Raw genomic sequence first — 21275 nt, forward strand, 5'->3', positions numbered from 1 at the left:
TAATCTCTAAATTAGGAAAAATCACCTCATTAATTAATTGAGAAGATTAAATAAGCTATTTTAAAGCCTCAGGCACTTAGTGGGAAACTCCATAGCTGCTTTCTCTCATTTCTCCTCACTGGCATTAAGACATAAATTAGTAACAGTCAGCTTTGAAGATATTACTCCACAAAGATTTTGTGACTTGTAGCTTTGCACATGCATTTGCAATAGGTGTCAAACGTGAGTGAAAAAGTGTGTGGGGGGGATTACTAGCAGGCGGGTCGGTCTTCTGGTCCTCCTGTGAGTGAACTGCTCCTGTAGGCATACACAAAACTTTGTTTCCCACAGATAAGCCTAATCCTGATTACAGAGGACATAGTTCTACTTATTTTCTTAAATTCTTCTCAGTTGGTATCGGTGTTATTTGTACAAATCTCAATTTCAGTATATATAAAATGATATATATCAGCATAAATATTTGTCTCTTGCCAATCCGTGATGTAAAAGGCAAATTATGCAAGATGTTCTGTAAAAGGCTTATACTAACGGTTTTTATTTTTTCTGCAGGGCATCTGTTTACCCATTTGTTTACCCATGGCAGGGGAGGGGCACCCAGGGAATCAAATCTAATTTAATTTTTTTCTTTCATATTTTAAAGGTGGGATTGGGAGAGACTGAGGAAAAGCTCTCTTGGCTGCTTTAAAAGCTAAGGATTAGCAGCAATGTTCTGAACTGAAATTCAGGTCTTGTGATTTCTTTCCAGGAGATTTTTCACTGCATGAAAACCTGTCTGCAATGGCCTTATTTTTTAATTCAGTATTAATTGGATACAAACCATCAAAATCTGAGGGACTGTTGGAAGGCTTGAAAGTGCACAAAAGTATTTTTCTAGTGGTGATATTAACCCTCTGAAAGTGAAAAATGTCCTTCACCGAGTCACTGAACCTTTCTGCTACAGTATGTTTTGGGTTCATTTTGCGTTTCTTTCAAATTTCAAAAGTTCCAAGGACACAAAATTTGGTCCATAGAGCACACGCCCTGTTTAGGAGAAGATGCAGCCATTTTCAAAAGGAGGCTAAGCTTTGTGCTCAGTGATGTATATTTTAGGAATTCTCCACGTGGCTTAATTATGAATATGTCTTGACTGCTGCAAGAAGTCAGTCAGCCTTCATTCTGTAATGAGACCCCTTGGAGAAGAGTCGGATGCTAAGGGACCAACAGAAGGTGAGGACCAGCTCCCTAAAACAGCCTTTCATAACCTGGCCAGAATCACGGAGAGCTATCAGGTCCCCTTTTGATGGGGGAAGCAAATGCCCACAGTGCTTTTCTCTTGCAAGAGATGTAAATGGCCGGCTTGGAGAGAAAGCTAGGGAGAAGGGTGCTCTGGGTCACCCACTTCTTCTAGTCCCATCACCGACTCTTGGAGAATATTCAGAGGGTGCGAGGTAGGACCATGTCTGTTGTTATCCTCGCTGAGACAAAGGCGGGGGGCGGGCAACTGGTGCCATCCTGTCTGTTGAGCGGGTTGGGGGAGGACGGGAAGCAGGGGAATTTGTTTTCTGCTGCTGTGGAGCGGGCTTCCCCGGTCCTCCGGTCCCGGAGGCGCAGCCCGGAGCGGAGGCGGACGCGGCGGGGCAGCCGCAGCGGCCTCTGCGTCAGGGGCGGTGGCGCGGGGCGGTGGCGCGGGGAGGTGCGGCGCCCCGCCGGGCGACCTGGCTCCCCCGCCCGCCGCCCGCGGCCTGCCCCCTCCCCCCTCCCCCGCAGCGTGTCGGCGGCCGCAGCCCCGGCGGGCCGGGCACGTGGGCGCCTCCGTCACACCCTCACTCACACACTCGCACCCCCGCGCGCACGCAGCCGCGCGCTGTATCTCGTGCTCGGTCCCTGGCCACCACACAGGCGCCCACGAGTCTCGCCCGCCAGCCCGCCGGGCAGCGACCCCTCACCCCGGCCCCAGGGCCCGCCCTGAGCGAGCTGCTGCTTCTCTCCAGACCGCTCCTTCGCGGCCTCTGTCACCCCACCTGGACCCGACCCATCGGCGACTGCGGCTACTGTCGGGACGTGGAAGCAGCCGGAGGCGCCGGGTCGAGACTCGCTAACTGTAAGGACGCTCTCCTACCGCTAAGGGCACGGGTTAGGCAGGGTGCGGCTCACCGACTGCCACCCGGGGACAGGGGACGGGAGCGGAATGGATGGATCGATCCCGGGAAGGACTCAGGCTGTGAAGGGAGGGGAGGGAGGGCGGCTCCAAAGCCCTGGGAGGGCGAAGCTGGGCTCAGCGGGCGACCCTCCTAGCTCCGCGTCCTGAACTCTGTACCCTCGGGGGGCGAGAGGCGGCGTGGAGGGGGAAGCACATGGGTCGAAACGTGTCGCCCTCCTTCCTTCTCGTCGTGGAAACTGCCCACAGCATCCCCGAGAGACTGGTCGTTTCCAAGTCAAGGCAGGGTTGTCTGAAGGGTGGGGTCCGCCTGTGGCAAGTGCTAGAGGAAAGTTGGGAGGGCCGGCACGGAGCAAGGCGCTTCCGAGGTTCTAGGTGAGTTGGAAGCCGATCCTCGTGCGGGTGGGCGGTGGGGCGGGGAGAAGAGCCAGCCTCATTTCTCATTCGCTTCTGGTTGCTTTTGCATCTGCTGAAGGCGACTACCGAAGGCGATGTGTTTTCACGTGACTCCACTTCCCTCTCGCCTGAAGCATCCTGCGATAAATGGTCCTGAAGTGGGCCTTTCGCCCTGCACGGGGCACGTGGCTACCGAAGAAAGCACAGCCTGTGTATTTCTGCGCAGCCAGGAATTTGAGTCTGGCGGTGCGGGTGGTGGCGCTGGGATTTTAAGGAAACGGTAGGAGCAACTGGGAACTCAGACCGTTTGGACGTTTCATTCACTTGGCCGGTCTGTGCGTGGCCTGGGCCGAGGAGGGCTTTGAGTCTAGGGAGAACCTTTCAGTCGTGACACGCAGGCACGCCTGCCTTACAAATATGAGTGGATCAAAACGCCCGAGACGTCGCGGGGACAGGTATGACCCGCGCGGTCTCAGAGGCCGCAGCGGGGGAATTCTTTTCCGTTCAGCAGAGAAGCGGCGTTTGCCGCGTTCGCGGTGAGCGATGCCCCGGCTCGCGCTCGCCTGTGGCCGGCTCTCCCTTTCCCCTGCGCCCTCGTCCCTCGCGGGGAGAGGCTGGAGTAAGACGGGGCGGCGTCCGCACTCGGGCGCGGTGACGTCAGCAGTGTTTGGGTGCTTATGCAAATGAGACTGCGACCGTTTCTCCCAGTCCGGCAGTTTTCCTTCCAGGTCTTAAATGTAGACCCAGTCTGCACCATTTGTAAGGTTCGCTGCCCAGAAGCACGAAGGGTTTGCTTTATGGCTTCCTCATCACTCAGTTTTTAAAGCTGTTTGATGCCTGTCAGTGCCTGGTTGCTTTCCCCGGGTACCGGGAACAAAGTGTTTGCTTTTGCAAATATCATTCTCTGACGAAGCAACCCCATCGAGCTGCTTGCCCCACCCAGCCTCATTTCCTTCTTAATGTCTTTGGCGTTTAGCGCTGGGTTTGGCTTATAGTATGTATTTAATAAGTACTTGACAATGGAGCGAATCTTCCTTTTAGAGTGCGTGTATTTCTCTCATTAAATTTGGAGTATTTGACCATCAGAACTGTCTATTTTATTTTTGAGAGTGTTAGTGTCTTTTCGACCCACGTGATCAATGATTCATGTATATTTGTTAGAGTAAAATTTATTATCAATACATATGACTGAATTCATTGACCCTTTTCCTGCAAGTGAAACATTCAATTTGTTCTTTTTCAGGAAGGCAGGAATTAACACTATTTTGGAAGGAAGATAATCTCTTACTGTTTGTTGACACGTTTTCTTTTTCTGATTGCATGTTATATACTTGATTCAAGAATTGCTTTAATCTTCCAATCAATGTAACTCAAGACATAGTCTTTTAATGGCATTAACAAAGGTATTTATACATATTTCTAGGAAATAAGTGCCCTGTCATCCAATTAATAAAGTAAATAAGAAATACTATGTTAGTCCGTTCAGGCTGCTATAACAAAACATCATACACTAGGTAGTTTATAAACAACAGAAATTTATTTCTTATAGTTGGAGGTTGGGAAGTTTAAGATCAAGGTGCCAGCAGATTTGGTGTCTGATGAGAAGCCCCTTACTGGGTCGTAGATGGTGTCTTCTGTGTCCTCACGTGGTGGAAGAGGCTAGTTAGCTCTAGGCTCTCTTCTATGAACCCCTAAAGGCCCCATCACGTTGGGGTTAGAATTTCAGCATATGAATTTGGTGGGGAGGACACAAACATTCAAACCTTAGCAAATAGTAAAGAATTTTCAAATCGAATAATAGCTCTTTGGGAGACCAATAATCAGATGTGATGCCCTGCTTGTCAGTAATTGAAAATTTAAAATGTTAGAATAATTACTAAAACCTAAACTCTGTAATTATTAATTTACTCAGTGTTCACAGTTCAAATTTTACTGTGTGCGTGTTAGGAAATATGCTTGTCCTGTCGTAAAATGAAACTTGTGTGTGAATAGGTAAGAAATTTGCATTCCTTTAAACTCTAGGGTTCATTCAGTAATTAAAAAATCATTGAGTTAGAATGATAGATCTGAAAGAGACCTTGTTGATTATCAAGAGATCTGAAAACTTTTCTTTTACTTCTCAACTTCTTTTGGAGAGTATGTTAATTCTTTATTACATACATATGCATGATTGGATATATTAATATATTCCTATGCAGAGTAGATTTTAAAATAGTTTCTGAGCAGATGGCATTATTAACAAAAATCCACAAGCATAGTCTGATGCATGGAAACATTCAAGATTTCATAGCAGGCATTTTTAAGTTTATTTCCAGTTTGCTTTATAACATAATACAAGTCCTAACTACTCTTCTGGAAGTGTTTGGTAAATACTTTTTTGATAAACAAATTTATCTGTTTAAATATTAATTTTGACCAATGATTGTCTCATATTTCTTGGTGAAAAGCAAGCCCTAGAGGCTGGGCTGCAGTAGTTTTCAATGCACCCTATCACTTGAATAGGAGAGAGCTGTTTTCGGTCTTGAAGGTCAGTATATTTCCTTGTGATTAATACACTAAGATATCCTTTCACATAAGATTAACTGATTGTTATCTTTGAGTAGAATGCTTACCCTGGGAGCTTTTACACCTATCAGATTGGCAAAGATCAAAAGGTTACTACCTGTAATGAAGAGGGCAGAGAGAAATGTGTGAGCGTTCATACACTGCTCGTGGTAGTACAAATTGAGACAACTTTTATAAAGGGTCATTTGGCAATATTTATCAAAATTATAAAAGCACATACCCTCTCATCAAGCAGTTCCATTTCTAGGAATTCATTATACAGGTATGCAATGGCCAGATATACGAATTTAGTTGCTTGAACATTGAAATAATTATCAGAAATGACCTAAATATATGCTGTACTCGTACCATGAACTATCATACAATCATTTGGAAAAAACACAAGTTATTGTATTGAGAGCAAAAGTTTTTTGAAGATCTTTTAAAGTGAAAAACCAAGATCAGAATTATACATATAGTAACAGTTGTGTGAAAAAAACAGGTCGGGTAGGTGAGGAGGAAGCGCATATTAGCTTGACTATACAACAGATATCCTTCGAGGACTTTGGTGGCTGATAGGGAGGTAAGAGCGGGCCTGGATACTGGGGAGAAAGAGTGGGAACATATTTTTCATTCTATGCCCTTTAATATCATATTACTGTATTATTTATTCAAAACATAGATTAAAACATACTGTAAAGTGAAAAGAATAGCAAATACCCTTGGGAGAACAGTATGCAGGCATCAGATGCTGTCAAGTGAGTAGGGTATAAAAGTCAATGGATATTTTGACTCCATGATTTTTTGTAGTTTCTGAATTTATAAGAGAGTTTCCTCCTTCAGCATTCTTAGAAATAAAATTATATTAGACCAGCAGATGAGATTTAGTGGAGTCACTAAATTTAGCCAGTTATATCAACATAAAAGTGCATAATTTTTTTGGTGAGTTGCCTTTTAAAAAAATTTTTGAGATGGTTATAGATTCACAAGTAGTTGTTAAGAAATAATACAGAGAGTTCTTGTGTGCCCTTATGCAGTTTCCTACAAATGTAACATGTTGCAAAACTATGCTACAACATCATAGAATATTGACATTGATAAAGTGAAGTCACAGAACAGTTCCATCTCTGTAAAGATCCCTATGTTGCCCTTTTAAAACCACATCCACCTCACTCCTGTGCTCAATCAACCCCTTTTTTACTCCTGGCAACCACTAATCTGTTCTTCATGTTTATTATTTTGTCATTTCAAGAATTTTATATAAATGGCATCATATAGTAGGCAACCTTTTGGAATTGGCTTTTTCCACTCAGCATAATTCTCTGTGGATTCATTCAAGTTGTTGTGTGTATCAGTAGTTTGTTTTTATTTCTGAGTAGTACTCCATGTTACGGGCTTACCAGAGTTTGTTTAGCCATTCACCCATTGAATGACATCTGGGTTGTTTCCAATGTAGGATTATTATGCATAAAGCTGCTATGGACACTGGTTTACAGGTTTTACGGAACATAAGTTTTCATTTCTCCAAGGTAAGTGCCCAGGAGTGCAACTACTATGTCATATGGTAGTTGAATGTTGAGTTTGCTATAGAGCTGTACCATTTTTCATTCTCACTAGCAATGTATGAATCCAGTTTTTCTGTATCCTTGTCAGAATTTGGTTGTCACTATATTTTAGTCATTCTGATAGGTATGTAGTGACATCTCATTGTAGTTTTAACTAGCATTTCCCTAATGGCTAATAGGTTGAACCTCATTTCATGTGCTCATTTGCCATCCAGAAATCATATCCAGTGAAATGTCTCATTATGTCCTTTGCCCATTTGTTAAATTATTTTTAATTGTTAAATTTTATGAGTTCTTTATAGATCCTAAATACTGGCCCTTTCTTGAATATGTGGTCTGCAAATATTTTCTTCCAGTCTTTGGCTTATTTTTTCATCCTCTTAATGGGTTCTTTCGTGGAGCAGAACTTGTTAATTTTGAAAGTCCAGTTTACCAATTTCTGCTTTGATAGATTCTGCTTTTGGTGTCATGTCTAAGAACTCTTTGCTTAGCTCAAAGATTTTCTCTAATGGTTTCTTTTTAGAAGTTTTATAGTTTTATGTTTTATATTTAAGTCCATGGTCCATTTTGAGTTAATTTTTGTATAAGATGTGAGGTTTAGGTTTAGGTTACATTTTGCCTAAGAATGTCCAGCTGTTTCAGAGCCATTTGTTGAAAGGGCTATCATTTCTCCATTGAAAGTACTTTTGCACCTTTATCAATCAGTTGGGTGTATTTTTGTGGGTCTATTTCTGGGTACTCTCTTTTGTTCCATTCGCCTATGTGTCTGTCCTTCTACCAACCTCACGCAGTCTTCATTACTGTAGCTGTGTAATAAGTCTTGAAATCAGGTAGGGTCAGTCCTCCCACTTCATTCTTCTGTTCTGAAGTTGTTTTAGCTATTTTAGTTTTTTTGCATTTTCATATAAATTTTAGAATAACCTTATCTATGTGTACAAAAAATTTTTGCTAGGATTTTTATAGAAATTACATTAAACATATATCAATTTAGGGAGAATTGACATATTTACTATGTTGAGTCTTCTAATCCATGAACATGGTATGTCTGTCTTTATATTTAGATCTTTTATCAATGCTTAGTGGTTTTCATCATAAAAGTACTGTCCATGTTCTGTAGATTCCTTGGGATTTTCAGCATAGACAATCAGAATGTCTATGGATTAGAAAGTTTTCTTTCTTCCTTTCCAGTCTGTATGCCTTATATTTCCTTTTCTTGCCTGATTGCACTGGCTAGAACTTCCAGTAACATGTTGAATAAAAGTATGAGAATGGACATTTTGTCTTGTTCCAGATCTTAAGGGAAAAGTATCCAGTCTTTCATTGGTAAGTATAATGTCAGCTGTACATTTTTTGTAGATGATGTTTATTAAGTTTAAAAAGTTCACTTTTATTCTTAGTTATTTTTTAACAGCTTTTAATCATAAATGAGTGTCAAATTTTGTCAAATGCCTTTTTTGCATCAATTCATATGGTCATGTGTTTTTTTTCTTTAGCCTGTTATTATGGTGTATTATGTTATTGATTTCTGTATATTGAACTGGCCTTGTAAAGCTAGAATAAAACCCTCTTGGTCATGGTGTGTAATTTTTATTATATATTGCTGAATTCTCTTTTCTAATATTGTGTTAAAGAATTTTGTGCCTATATTCATGAGAAATATAGATTTATAGTTTTCTTTTCTGGTACTGTCTTTGTATGGTTTTCATTTCAGAGTATACTAGCTTCATAAAATGAATTGTGAGGTGTTCTATCATCTTCTGTTGTCTAGAAGAAATTGTGCCGAGTTGGTGTTAATTCTTTAAGCGTTTGGTAGAATTCTCCAGGAACACCATCTGAACCTGGAGATTTCTTTTGTGAGAGCTTTGAAATAATGCCTTCAAGATTCTTCATAGTTATAGGGCTCTTAAATGATCTATTTCATATTGAGTAAGTTGTGGTGGTTTGTGTTTTTCAAGGAGCTAGTTCATTTCACTAAGTAATCAATTTTATGTGTGTTGAGTTTTTGCTGGTATTCCCTTATGATCATTTTGATGTCCACAGGTTTTTTTATGCTAATATCTATTTCATTTCTGATATACAAGGTGCCTAAACATAAGACTGACCATATAGAACTTTGCGTAAGACTAACTAAATGTGCCTTTTAAGGTTCATATTTATCTTGTGGTTAAAAGAAAATCACTACATGATTTGAAAACCTAAACCATACCCCTTCTGCACAGGTCTAGCTCCGTTGTGAACAGTTTCTTGGACAATATTTTAAATTTCACTAGAGTTAAATATTTATATTTTTAGTTAAATTCAATAAATATTCAATTTATCTTCCCTGTAGGCAAATGTTTCAGTTATCCATTGCTACTTAACAAACCATTCCAAAAAGTAGCGAACTTAAAACAATAATGACTTCTTCTTTCTCATATTCTGTATATGGGCTAGGCTCAGCGATGTGCTTCATCTGGTCCAGTTGGTATGAGCTGGCAGTTCAGCCCGGGCTAGAATGTCAATGCCTTTGTTCTCGTCCCTAGGGCTTCTGCTCAGATGGCCGGAACAATTGGTGGCTGACTGAGGCTCCTCTCTCTCCCTTTCCATGTGGGTCTTCAAGCAAGGCAGGTGGACTTTTTTACATTGTGTCTGACTTCTAAAAGAGTGAAAGCAGAAACTACTAGGCTTCTTCAGGCCTAGCCTTGGAAATTGCATAGTGTCACTTTTGCATTCTATGGGTCAAAGCAAGTTCAAGGCCATCCCAGAATTAAGAGAAGGAAAAATAGACTCTGTTTCCTGATGGAAGGAGTAGCAAGCATGTAGAGTATTGGGAGGAATTGTTAATGTTCATTTTTGCAAACAGTCTACTCCAGGAAATAACAAAGAAGGATCATACTTGACATTCTATGTTGATAATAAATAAAACATATTAAGTGCCTTCAAATTTGTTATTCATAAGACATGATAATACATATATATAAATAAGTGTAATATAGTAGTATATGCCTGAGGTTGGCTGATAATAGCTCCTAAAGATATGTCTGCCTCTGTTTCCTGGCACTTGTAAATGTTACCTTATTTGGAAGAAGAGTCTTTGCAGACATTATCTTCAGATGAAGAGATTATCCTGGAATATCCAAATGAGCCCTACATGCCATCACAAATGTCCTTGTATGAAAGAGGCAGAGGGAGATTGGACACACGTAAAGAGGAGGAGGCAATGTGAACATGGAGGCAGAGATTGGAGTGATGTGGCCACAAGTGAAGGAATGCTGGCAGCCTCCAGAAGCTAGAAGAGGCATAGAATAAACTCTCCCCGGGGGACTGGCCCTGTGGCATAGTAGTTAAGTTTGCACATTCTGCTTCTGAGGCCCAGGATTTGCAGGTTCAGATCTTGGGGTTTGCGGGTTTGGATCCTGGGTGCAAACTTAGCTCTGCTCGTCAAGCCACGCTGTGGCAGCATCCCATATAAAAGAGAGGAAGACTGGCACAGACGTTAGCTCAGCGACCATCTTCCTCAAGCCAAAAGAGAAAGATTGGCAACAGATGTTAGCTCAGGGCCAGTCGTCCTCACATACACACGAAAAAGCAAGCAAACTCTCCCCTGGAGCCTCCTGAGGGAGTGCAAACCTTCCACCACCTTGATTGTACTTCATTGAAACTGATTTTGGATCTCTTGTTTCCAGAGCTTTAAAAGAATAAATTTCGGTTGTGTGAAACCACTAAATTTGAAGTAATTTGTTACAGCACCTCAGGAAACAAAATACAGGTCTAAACGTGAGGTGTTCTTAATGTGTTAATAACATTTTAAGTGTTTAAAAGATTTTGTCTATTTTGAATATGTTTAAAGGTTTTTTGAAAGACTGTTTTAGTTAAGTAAGATTTAGTCTGTCCTGGGTTCATAGAAGTTAACAAGGAATACACTTCAAGTTATGGAAATTACTTTATAATTATAATTAGTTTTGAAATAATTGTAAGTTCACAGGAAGGTGCAAAGGGTGGTCCCATGTACTCTTCACTAAGCCTTCCCCATTTTACAATCTTGTATAAAAGTACATACAATGTCAAAAGCAGCATATTGATAGCGGTAAAATCCACAGAGCTTTTTCCAAGCATGTGGTCCTTTTCCCTGTGTTTGTGTTGGGGTGTGTGTGTAGTTCTTTGCAATTGTATCGTGTAACCCTTACCACAGTGAAGATACGAAACTATACCACCTCACACGGTTCCCTTGTGCTACCCCTTATAGCATGCCCACCTACCCTGCCCTCCCTACCCTAACTCCTAGCAACCGGTGTTGTGTGAAAAGTAACCCTAGTGTTAAAAGGAACCATCAACTGTGTTTTAGAGTGGCTGTGCTATTTGACATTTCTACCAGCATTATATGATTGATCTAGTTTCTTTGCATCCTTACCAACATTTGGTGTTATTGTTATTATTATTTTTAGCCATTCTGATAGGTGTGTTATAGTTTTACCTTTTTGTGCAAAATGTATATTATAAGTTGTGACTTTGTATTGTCATTTGGAAAAAAATATTTCCCACCTTTTTATCAGCTTTGTGATTTCTTTTTATCTTTTAGCGTACTGTAAACGTTTTATGTAAAGGGGATGTAATTTGCAAAGGAAGTTTTTAGGTTGAATTCTATATTGTGAACATATTTGTATTATTTGTCAAGATCATTATTTCAGCATGTTATCAAATCTCTTGTGTTTTACCTTTTGTGATTATTCCATAACTATAAACTTCTCAACACGTGCCATTTTTTTTTTTGGTGTTTCAATATGGTTCAACATTTTGTTTTTATTTAGTCTTTATTGTTTAGCTCATATATCAGAATTAGATAAATATATTTCATTTGAGTCTACAATGAATTTCAGATTCAGTGTTCAGAATTGATTCATATTTAAAGACAACTTTATTCAGTAAAATTTGAATTTGTCCATAAGGACATAATTTCCTGTTGTTCTAGTTCTTTATTATAGAATATTGAGCTTTTGGCAAATGCCACTAATGCAGGTGTGTCTCTTTGCGTCCTCCTTCATTTCTAAGACACAAGTGCCTGCTTGCTATTTTAGGTCTTTGCATATTTTCAGTGCAAAGCTTAATTAAAATTTAACATAACATAATTTCAAAAGGGGATGTAATAGTTTAGGAGCTAAAAAGTCTTAAAAGATAGTGTGAGAATTGCATAATATTTTGAATTATTTCTATAGTGAAAGTATTAACAAAACTAATCAAGACAAAAGCATAGAAACACCTATTACCAATAGCAGGAAGGAAAAATGGGATATGACTACAAAGCCTACAGATACTAAAAAATACTAGGGAATATTATGAATCATTTTTTGCCAATAAATATGACTGCTTAGGTAAAATGACAAATTCCTCAAAAAACACAACTTAGCAAAACTAACACAACAAGAAAAAGAAAATCTAAGTATTCTATATCAATGAAATAAATTGAATTTTTAATTAAAAGTATTGCCAGTAAGGGCCAGCCTGGAGGCATAGTGGTTGGGTTTGCGCATTCTGCTTCAGCGGCCCAGGGTTTGTGGGTATGGATCCTGGGTGCGGAACTGTGCATTGCTTATCAAGCCATGCTGTGGCAGGCATCCCACATATATATATATAAAAAAAAAAAATGAAGATGGGCACAGATGTTAGCTCAGAACCAGTCTTCCTCAGCAAAAAGAGGAGGGTTGGTGGCAGTGTGAGCTCAGGGCTAATCTTCCTCACCAAGAAAAAAAGTATTCCCAATAAGAAAACTCCAGGCCCAGATGGCTTTATTGATGTGTGCTGCTAAACATTTAAGGAAGAAATAAAACTAATCCTACATGTATTCTCAGAAAATAAAGGAGAGACCATTTTAAAATTCCATTTATGAATTCACCAAAACCAGAGAAGCAAAATAAGAGAAAAAAAAAATTAAAGACTGGGGCTGGCCCTGTGGCTGAGTGGTTAAGTTCACGCGCTCTGCTGCAGGCGGCCCAGTGTTTCGTTGCTTCGAATCCTGGGCGCGGACATGGCACTGCTCATCAAACCACGCTGAGGCAGTGTCCCACATGCTACAACTAGACGGACCACAACGAAGAATATACAACTATGTACCGGGGGGCTTTGAGGAGAAAAAGGAAAAAATAAAATCTTAAAAAAAAAAAAAAAATTAAAGACCTTGTGCCCATGAATATAATTGAAAAATTTTTGACCAAAATGTTAGCAAATTGATTCCAGTGATATATTAAAAAAGTTATACATCTTGACCAAGTGGGGTTATCCCATAACAAAAGATTGGTTTAAGATACAAACCTAATCAATGTAATATTCTATATTAACAGATTAAGAAGTTATATGATTGTTTTAATAAAAGCAGAAAATTATGTGTCAAAATTCAACAGTTATTCATGATTCAAAATATAAAAACAACCTCACTGGGCTAAGAATAAGAAAAAAACTTCTCTGGGTCCAGCCTGGTGGCATAGTGGTTACATTTGTGCACTCTGCTTCTGCAGCCCAGGGTTTGTGGGTTTGGATCCTGGGCATGGACATACACACCACTCATCAAGCCATGCTGTGGCAGCATCTCACATACAAAATGGGGGAAGATTGGCACAGGGACAGCTTCCTTAAGCAAAAAGAAAGGGGAAGATTGGAAATAGATGTTAGCTCAGGGCCAGTCTTCCTCTCCTCCCCCACCCCCCAAAACAGAAGAAAAGCACTTCTCTAAACTGATAAAGGGAAAAAAAATCCGTAGCTAACATTGTACTTAACAGTAAAATATTGAGTGCTTTTCCACTAACATTGGGGTAGAGATGAAGATGTCTGCTTTAACTCTTCTCTTCAAAATTTTAGTAGATGTCCTAGATAGTACAGTAAGTCTTGAAAAAGAAATTAAAAGTAAACAGAGAACGCTAAACTGTTTTTACTTACTGGTGACATACCGTGTATATAAAAATCCTAAGGGATCTTAAAAAAAAAGCAACAACTTGACTTACCTTTGTTCTAGGATAGAAAGCTTATATTATAAAATCATTTTTTTTCTAGAGAGAAATTAATGAAGATATAAATAAATATACCAAGTTCATAGATTGGAAAACTCAATTTTTTAAGATATCAGTGTTCCCCAAATGGGTCTATAGAATCAATGTAATCCAATTCAGAATCCCAGCAGGCTCTTTTTTGGGGTAGAAATTGACAAGCTGATTTCAAAATTTATGTGGAAAGGCAAGGAAATAATCATAAAAAAGAAAAACATTAAAAAATGGTTAGGGTTGAGAACCACTGAGTTAGAAATGTATTATGTTGATTTTAAAAGGTTTGAATGTAGTTTCAAGTGCTTTAAAATAGATTATTTTCTGAGAAATTACACATGGAGCTAATTAAAGCAATACAAAAATGGAAGAATGAGAAAAATGTGAATGTAAGTCCAAATGTAAATAATGTAACATTCCCGACATTTTTTGTGTAAGTCCCCCATAGACACAATAGATGAATGGAAAGACATGAATTGTTTTACCTTTATAATAGGTGTATTATTTAGGGTTCTTTATTTGCAAGCTGCAGAAACTGATGCTAAGACAGAAAAAGAAGGAAGAAAGAATTATTGGCAGTCACAGGGCCTCAAAGAAACAATGGGGTGCTTGGCAATGACATGGAAAAGGGCAAGAATGACAACAGTTCTGAAAACTAGAAACCAGGATCCTTGACTACAGTAGTAGTTACAGCCTGGGCATAATGGCTTTGAATTGAATGAGATGCCAACTTTTTTATCTCTTTGTTCCTCTCCTGAAGATTCAAAATCCAGAGAGGGTAAATCTAACTGGACAAATGTGGAGGGTCATTTTCAAAGATGGTAGCAGTATTTTTCTCTTCGCTCTACTCATGCATTTTGCAATTTGACTTTGTTGCATCTTCCATCAAAAAGTGGAGTTTATCCACTCTTGAATCAGTCTGAAGTTAACTGGGTGACTTGCTTTGGCCAGTGAGACATTAGCAAATGTGACACAAACAGAGGCTTTACTAGCACTTGCGTGTTGGGCTTACTTCTTTCAGCTAGAGTTGGAACTCTGAGTTTACAATGTGAACAAATTGGAGCTAGCATTTTGGAGAGACCACATGCAAGAGAACCAAGGTAACTCTCGCTGAGAGCCTGCCTCCTGCCAGAATGTGAGTGAGACCATCTTAGAGCATCCTCCCCAACTCGGGTCAACAGATAACAGCAGTGCAGAAGTGACGCAGGTCAAGACCAGCCGAACGACTGATCATGGAGGCCTAGCTGAAATTGCTAACCCACACAATCAGGAGTAAATAAAATTTTTGTTTGTTAAGCCACTAAGTTTTCAGGTAATTTGTTATGCAGCAGTAGAAAACTGGTATTAAAAAAAAGGTGGCATTAAAACAACTAAAGCGTGTAACATGGCTGTGGACTTACATTCTCTCTTACAGAATAATATGCCGCAAACCAGTTGTAATATAATACAACCGTAAGAGGGATGATAATCATAGTAATAAAGAAAACATATATTGAGTCCTCTCAACGTGCTGGCATTTATCCAAGGATTTTATTATTTGATGGACATATTATTTTCCTTATTTTATAAATAAAGCAACTGAAGCATAGTTAAGTAACTCAGCCAACGTCATAAAACCAAATGTTATAGAGCTAGGATTTGAACTTAGTTTGTCTCTAGAACTTAGATGTAAATGTTTGGCACCAATACATGTCTCTTTATAGCAAGAAATATTAATTCCTACAAGATCCCATTAAAGTTAATTAGAAGGATTATATGAAAACGTGAAGAGGTTGGGGTCATTATCCTTTCTTAGACTATGGGTTTCATATTGAGACAGTATGCTAAATGGCTTCCTGCTATGAAAGAGGAGGACATTCTCATACTTTGATTTATTTCTGTCTGCTCCCATTTCAATTCTTGATTTTGTTGGTTATTTTTAAATTTTAATTTATATGTTTCCCATTAACATAATTCCTATAGATTTTAAACCTTATTTCCTTATTTGAATTAACGGTCACTTCTATCATTTAACATGGCTTTTCTGTTCCTGACATCTTTACTTTGTTTGCGCTCTTGGTTGGCTAAGTTTCATGATCATTTAGTTCCTCCCATCAGATCTCTTATGGATAAGATTATTTGCCTGTGGCCTTTATAATTGGAATAATACAAAGTAATTGAGTATAAAAACTGGAGATCAAGTGGTTTTTTTCCTTAGTTTTCATAGAGGTTATTGAATATCCTAAAAAGTCTTTTTATTTCTCTTTTCTACTTCTGTTTGAAATCTGTAGGAATCTTTATCCCACTAATTTCTCTGTGTTGACCTTCTGTATTATTATTATTTGAAATTATAAGTCTAGGAAAAAACATCTGTTATTTAATCTTTTAATATTTTGTGTTTTATTTTAATATTCTATTCCCTTGTCTGGGTCTGCCAGTTTTGTTTGTTGGGTCACATTTATCTAACTTCAGTTTTCATTAGCTTTTTCTCAAAATTACTTTAAAATATTTGTCTCTTTTCATTTTTTTTTGAGCTGTTTCCTTAAGCCTCTCCTCCATATCTCTGGATGTGGTTGCAGTAGTTTTTTCTAGTTTTACTTTTTCTAATGTCCCTTTTATTCCTGTGATGAATTTTCCCGTTTCTTGCCTGTATTCACTATTCATCCACCTAAATTTTTTCTTCCTGTTTATCTTTTATGTCTTTTCTTTGAGCTTTCTTTTCAAGAGGGACTCTTTTATCTTTCATTTGTTGAATCTCTGTGCTCTTTTTTTTGTTTTGGTGAGGAAGATTGGCCCTGAGCTAACATCTGCTGTCAGTCTTCCTCTTTTTTGGCTGGAGGAAGATGGTCCCTGAGCTAACATCCGAGCCAGTCTCCCTCGTATGTGGGATGCTGCCACAGCATGGCCTGATGAGCGGTGTGTGGTTCCATGCCTGGGATCCGAACCTGTGAACCCCAGGCTGCCAAAGTGGAGCATGCAAAGTTAACCACTATGCCACCAGGCCAGTTGCTTTTTTTTTTTTTTTTAAAATAAGTAATCTCTTTAAAATTCTGGAGCTCTCTGTTTCCTGATATATATTCTACATTTGTCTCTTCCTTATGTTTCTTCTCTCAGCTACTACCCCTCCATCTTCCTGTTTCTATATAAAACTCTTTCATTCTTAGCAGTTACTCATCTTTGAATGGGGAGAGTGCTATCTTGTCATACTATTTGATAAAGAAATAATAGTACCACACAAATGGAGCATAGACGGAATGATCTGAGGCACTCCACATCTTTCGTTCAGATTTATTCTCTGGAACAGGAGTTGTCAAGGTTTTTCAATAGAGTCAGTAAATATTTTAGGTTTTGTAGTCCATACAAAATGAGTCTGCTGTGGCAGCACAAAAGAGCCATAGAAAATATGTAAATATGTGGACATGGCTACGTTCTAATAAAATTTTACTTAGAAAATCAGACAGTGGGCTGTATTTGACCCATGGGCAATATTTTGTTGACCCCTGCTCTTGACTATCTGTTGCTCGGTTGGAGATAGGAGCCCCTTACCAGGTAATGAGGACAGCTGATGCAACTGCTAGGTGCGGATGAAGGGCAGTAGATGATAGCTTGTCCCCCAGCCGACTCTGTCACAGGAATGGATGGGGCGCACTTGGCCTAGGCTGTGCGGTTACTTGGTACTCATGTACTACTGCCTATGTGACCTGTAGAGTACCAATACTTTATCACCCTCTCTGCCTCACTTCCTTCCTGGACATTCCTGCTTCATTTCTTCTTCCATTCCCAGATGGAGCAACAGTAACACAGTTTTAGCAACCGTCAGCCTCACTTTATGTTCTCTTTTTAATCTATGTTTGTGGCCTACTTTTATAGACTGAGTTCTTCAGGCAAGCTTTTGGCATCATAAAAATTTTTATCTTTCAAAAAAGTCGAATCTTGAAAAGTTGAGATTAGTTTGGCTTCCAAATTGTTGTCTCATATACAAAATTTTTACAAATCCATTCAGAAACTTAATTTATATCTTTACTTTTGGCTATTTGTTATGAGAATCAAGGCTGCCCCAGGGAGAGAAGCCCAAGGCATCCTGGCCTACGTGCCAATCTGTGTCATCCTCCGGGAAGTATAGGACTCCTGACCTGATTCGCATCTAAAGTTACATGACCACACGATAACCAGACCCCACCTGTGCCTGATACCATTTTAACGACTTTTTTACATGGTCTTTCCTTTGTCTTGTAAAACGAATAACTCACATACCTATGCCTTATAAATTTAGCCCTACTCTCAACACATTGCAGCTCTTCGCTGCCCATGGGTCCTGTCCCCATTGCTGGCAGCTCTTCACTGCCCATGGGTCCTGTCACCATGCTGCAGCTCTTCACTGCCCATGGGTCCTGTCCTCATGCTATTCTCTAAATAGGAGAGCACTGCTACCAGCCCTTGAGAGTCCAAGAAATCTTTCTTTTGACTCCTCGGCTCACTGAGCTGGCATCAATTTGCAGCCTCTATACAAGAAAGGAATACCTCTGACCTGTGAGTATAGGGCCTTGGGGTAAAAAAACCTGAAAAACAAAAGAGCACCCAAACACAGTAGTGCAAAATATTTGTAGTTAGCGGACAATATTATTCTGTCGTACTTCTTTCAGTTCATTCATTTGAGAATGTGAGATGAGCAAGATAAAGTCATTCCCTGTCAGAGCTTATGGCCTAGTGAAGAAGAGAATTTTTTCCCCCAGACTTACGTTATGGTGGAAATTTCAGTGTTACCTGCAACCCCACCCCATATTTTCCTACAGCCACCCCAGACAAGAGCAGAAGATGGGAGAGGGTAAGAAACAGAGTGAGAAAAGAGAGTTCAAATTATTTTACTTGTAATATCATTACATTTACTTGTAATATCACTTTTTTTTGCTTGTAACAGAAAAGGAGCTCTACATGCATGCAAATACATATTTCACATCCCTTTTTAATATGTTTAATTTTATAAAAGTTGCCTAGGATTATTGCATTATACAATCTGTCTATATAGGTGTGCATATTTTAGTCATTTATAATATGTTACATTTATATTCTGTTTACATTAGACATTGATTTTTTTTTCATAGAAAATGTGAACTTTGGGTAGTCTGATAGGAATTTTTAAACGTAAATTTTGCCAAAGGATATCCTATGTCAATTGGTGTGATTATTCATTGGATATGTGAAAAACACGCAGCATTGTCCAATAGTGTTACTTTCCATTTTTACTTATTTGTTGGTACATTTTTTCCAGCAAAGAGCAGAAATGTATGGAAGAAATACAATTTCTGAGGTAATTAATTTGAGGGCGGTTTATGAGCAGTGTTACTCCCCCAAGGGGAGTCCTCCGCCCACTGCAAGACATGCCACTAGTTAGGAGGCAAGGTGCTAGCAGAGAAAGGATTTTATTACAGCTTGCTAGCAAGAGGGAAGACGGCTGACTCCTGTTCAAAAGAACCATCTGACAGAACAAAGACTGCAGCCCAGTTATATATGGGGCTGGTCTCCAGGTTGGGGAGGTGGCTAGTCTCTGGGTGGGGCCTCCATCTGATCTCCAGGTCGGGTTGACATCTGGTGCCAGCTCCTGACAGTCCTTTGTTTTACTGGATATGCATCAGAGACTGGAGCACTGCCTTATACCTTGATCTTTCAGTTGTCATTGATGGCTGTCAGCATAGGCTCTCTGCCTAGGGGTCATCACATTCCTAAGGAACTCAAAAGAACAAAGTTATCTCTTAAAGCGGCTGGGAGGGGCCACAAAATCTACAGAGCATGTCTAGGCTAGTTAATCAGAGGATATTCAAAGTACGACAATATGGTTTCTTTTCTACAGTATGGCTTCCCTTATGTCAGCCTTGTGTTGAGCCAGTATCAGTCACACTATCTTTTACATTTTTTCTTTATGAAATGGTGGGTATTTTTACTGTAATAATGTCTCCAAACTTTGATACAATTCTTATCTTTCTATTTGTATGGAAAAATCAAAATGAATCGCAGACCAATGTTTATTGAGGAAACTAAGGTTAAGAGTGATTAATTACTAAAAGGTATACAACTAATAAGTAAAAGAGCTGGGACACAACTCTAAGTTTGTCAGATTAAAATCAATGTTGTTATCCATGTATCAGTCAAGTTACTATGCCAACAGCTTTTGTTGCTAGTGCCTGTTGAGTTGCTTTCCACTCCTAGTGGCCCTGTGTACCGTAGAGCAGAACCCTGCCTGGTCTTTTTGCACCATCCTCTCACCTTCTGATACTCTATCAGACAATGCTCCACTGCTATTCATAGGGTTTTCACGGCCAGCTTTTTCAGAAGTGGGTGGCCAGGTCCTTCTTCCTAATCTGTCTTAGTCTGGAAGCTCTGCTGAAACCTGTCCACCATGGGTGACCCTGCTGGTGTTTGAAATACCGGCGGCATGGCTTTCAGCATGACAACAACTTGCAGCCCCCACAATATGACAACCAACAGATGGGTGGTGTGTTTCCCTGACTGAGACAGGTACCCTGGCCTCAGTGGTGAGAGTGCTCAGTCTTCACCACTAGACCACCAGGGCTGGATATCTTTAGATAATTCAATAAATGTAGACCTTTAATCTAGATAATTCATGTCTCACAAATCACAATTTCTTACATGTCAGGTTGTTTTCTTCCAGAGAAAATTACTTGGAAAATTAGCTTATTTCAATTTTTCAATGGTTGCATTTATTCATTTATGCAACTAATATTTATGACCTCTAGGGGGGAATATTGCAAATTAAACGGACACAATCCCCAACCTCATGAAGATATTTCCATATCAAAACTTTGTTGGCCTCTCTAAAGTAGTCACTATGAGAAGTTTTTCTCTTGTGCTAGAGATGTGTCTGTCATTCAAAACATTTGGGGAAGCCTTCTCTTTCGGAATTTCCTTCACTGTCTTCCTCTTAGTCTTCACCAAATCCTAAATAAGTGTTTTCTCTTAGGGTATATATTTTAATTTTGGAAACAACTAAACACTATCTAAACCTAAAAGCAACAAGTAAATTACATGGTCAAGTTAAAGAATTTCTTTTCACTGGGTTACTCAGCACCCTGTCTCTTGTTCATCTTATCATAAGTTAAAGTATGATTGGCTGTTTCTCTGACTTTCAGTGTAAATCTTCAGCAGTTCTATCAAAGAACTTCATTTTTTCTAGCCATGAATGGCAGAATTCTTGGGATATCATTTCTAAGCCTCCTGGTCTGTGTTGAAGAAAAGCACTCAGATGTTTAGTCACTTTGTAAAAGAGACCATCTCGTTGTTTTGTAGTCCTGCATGGTAGACTTACTGATCTGTGTCTGAATATAGAAAAGGGTAGGAGATCTAACACAAAAGGAAAAAGAAGGGAAAAATGACAAAGTGATGGCACTGTTTTTCTTGAGTTGTTTGAGAGAGTGTTCACACAAACATGAATTTTTACCACTTCCCACCTCTGTTTATGCTGTTTCTTATGTTTGGTGTGGCCTTACTCCATTTCTGCCCAACTCTAATGTCACTTTCATCCAACTTTTCCGATCTCTCCTACTGTAATGATGTTGGGTCATTTAAATTGTACAATGTAGTATAGTTGAGATGTGCCTTTCTCTCTATTTGATATAAGCTCCTTAAAAGCAG

The 21275-nt window shown here is 39.5% G+C and overlaps 1 protein-coding gene across 4 annotated transcripts in view; it reads left to right on the plus strand.

Annotated features, from left to right (window-relative positions):
* Positions 1 to 1030: 1030 nt before the first annotated feature.
* Positions 1031 to 21275, plus strand: part of SLC6A15 (solute carrier family 6 member 15) — a 51926-nt gene continuing 31681 nt past the window's right edge. The window contains exons 1-3 of one of the 4 annotated variants that reach the window (XM_070507207.1): positions 1031 to 1206; positions 1971 to 2080; positions 9165 to 9245. The gene's annotated coding sequence lies outside the window, so the exon portion shown is untranslated. Of the gene's footprint in view, positions 1207 to 1742; positions 2081 to 9164; positions 9246 to 21275 lie in introns of those variants that run through there. The other 3 variants (XM_070507206.1, XM_070507205.1, XM_044747191.2) reach the window with 3 other exon arrangements.

The sequence above is a fragment of the Equus asinus genome, chromosome 4 (assembly GCF_041296235.1).
Source record: "Equus asinus isolate D_3611 breed Donkey chromosome 4, EquAss-T2T_v2, whole genome shotgun sequence".
In the NCBI taxonomy this organism is placed as follows: Eukaryota; Metazoa; Chordata; class Mammalia; order Perissodactyla; family Equidae; genus Equus; species Equus asinus.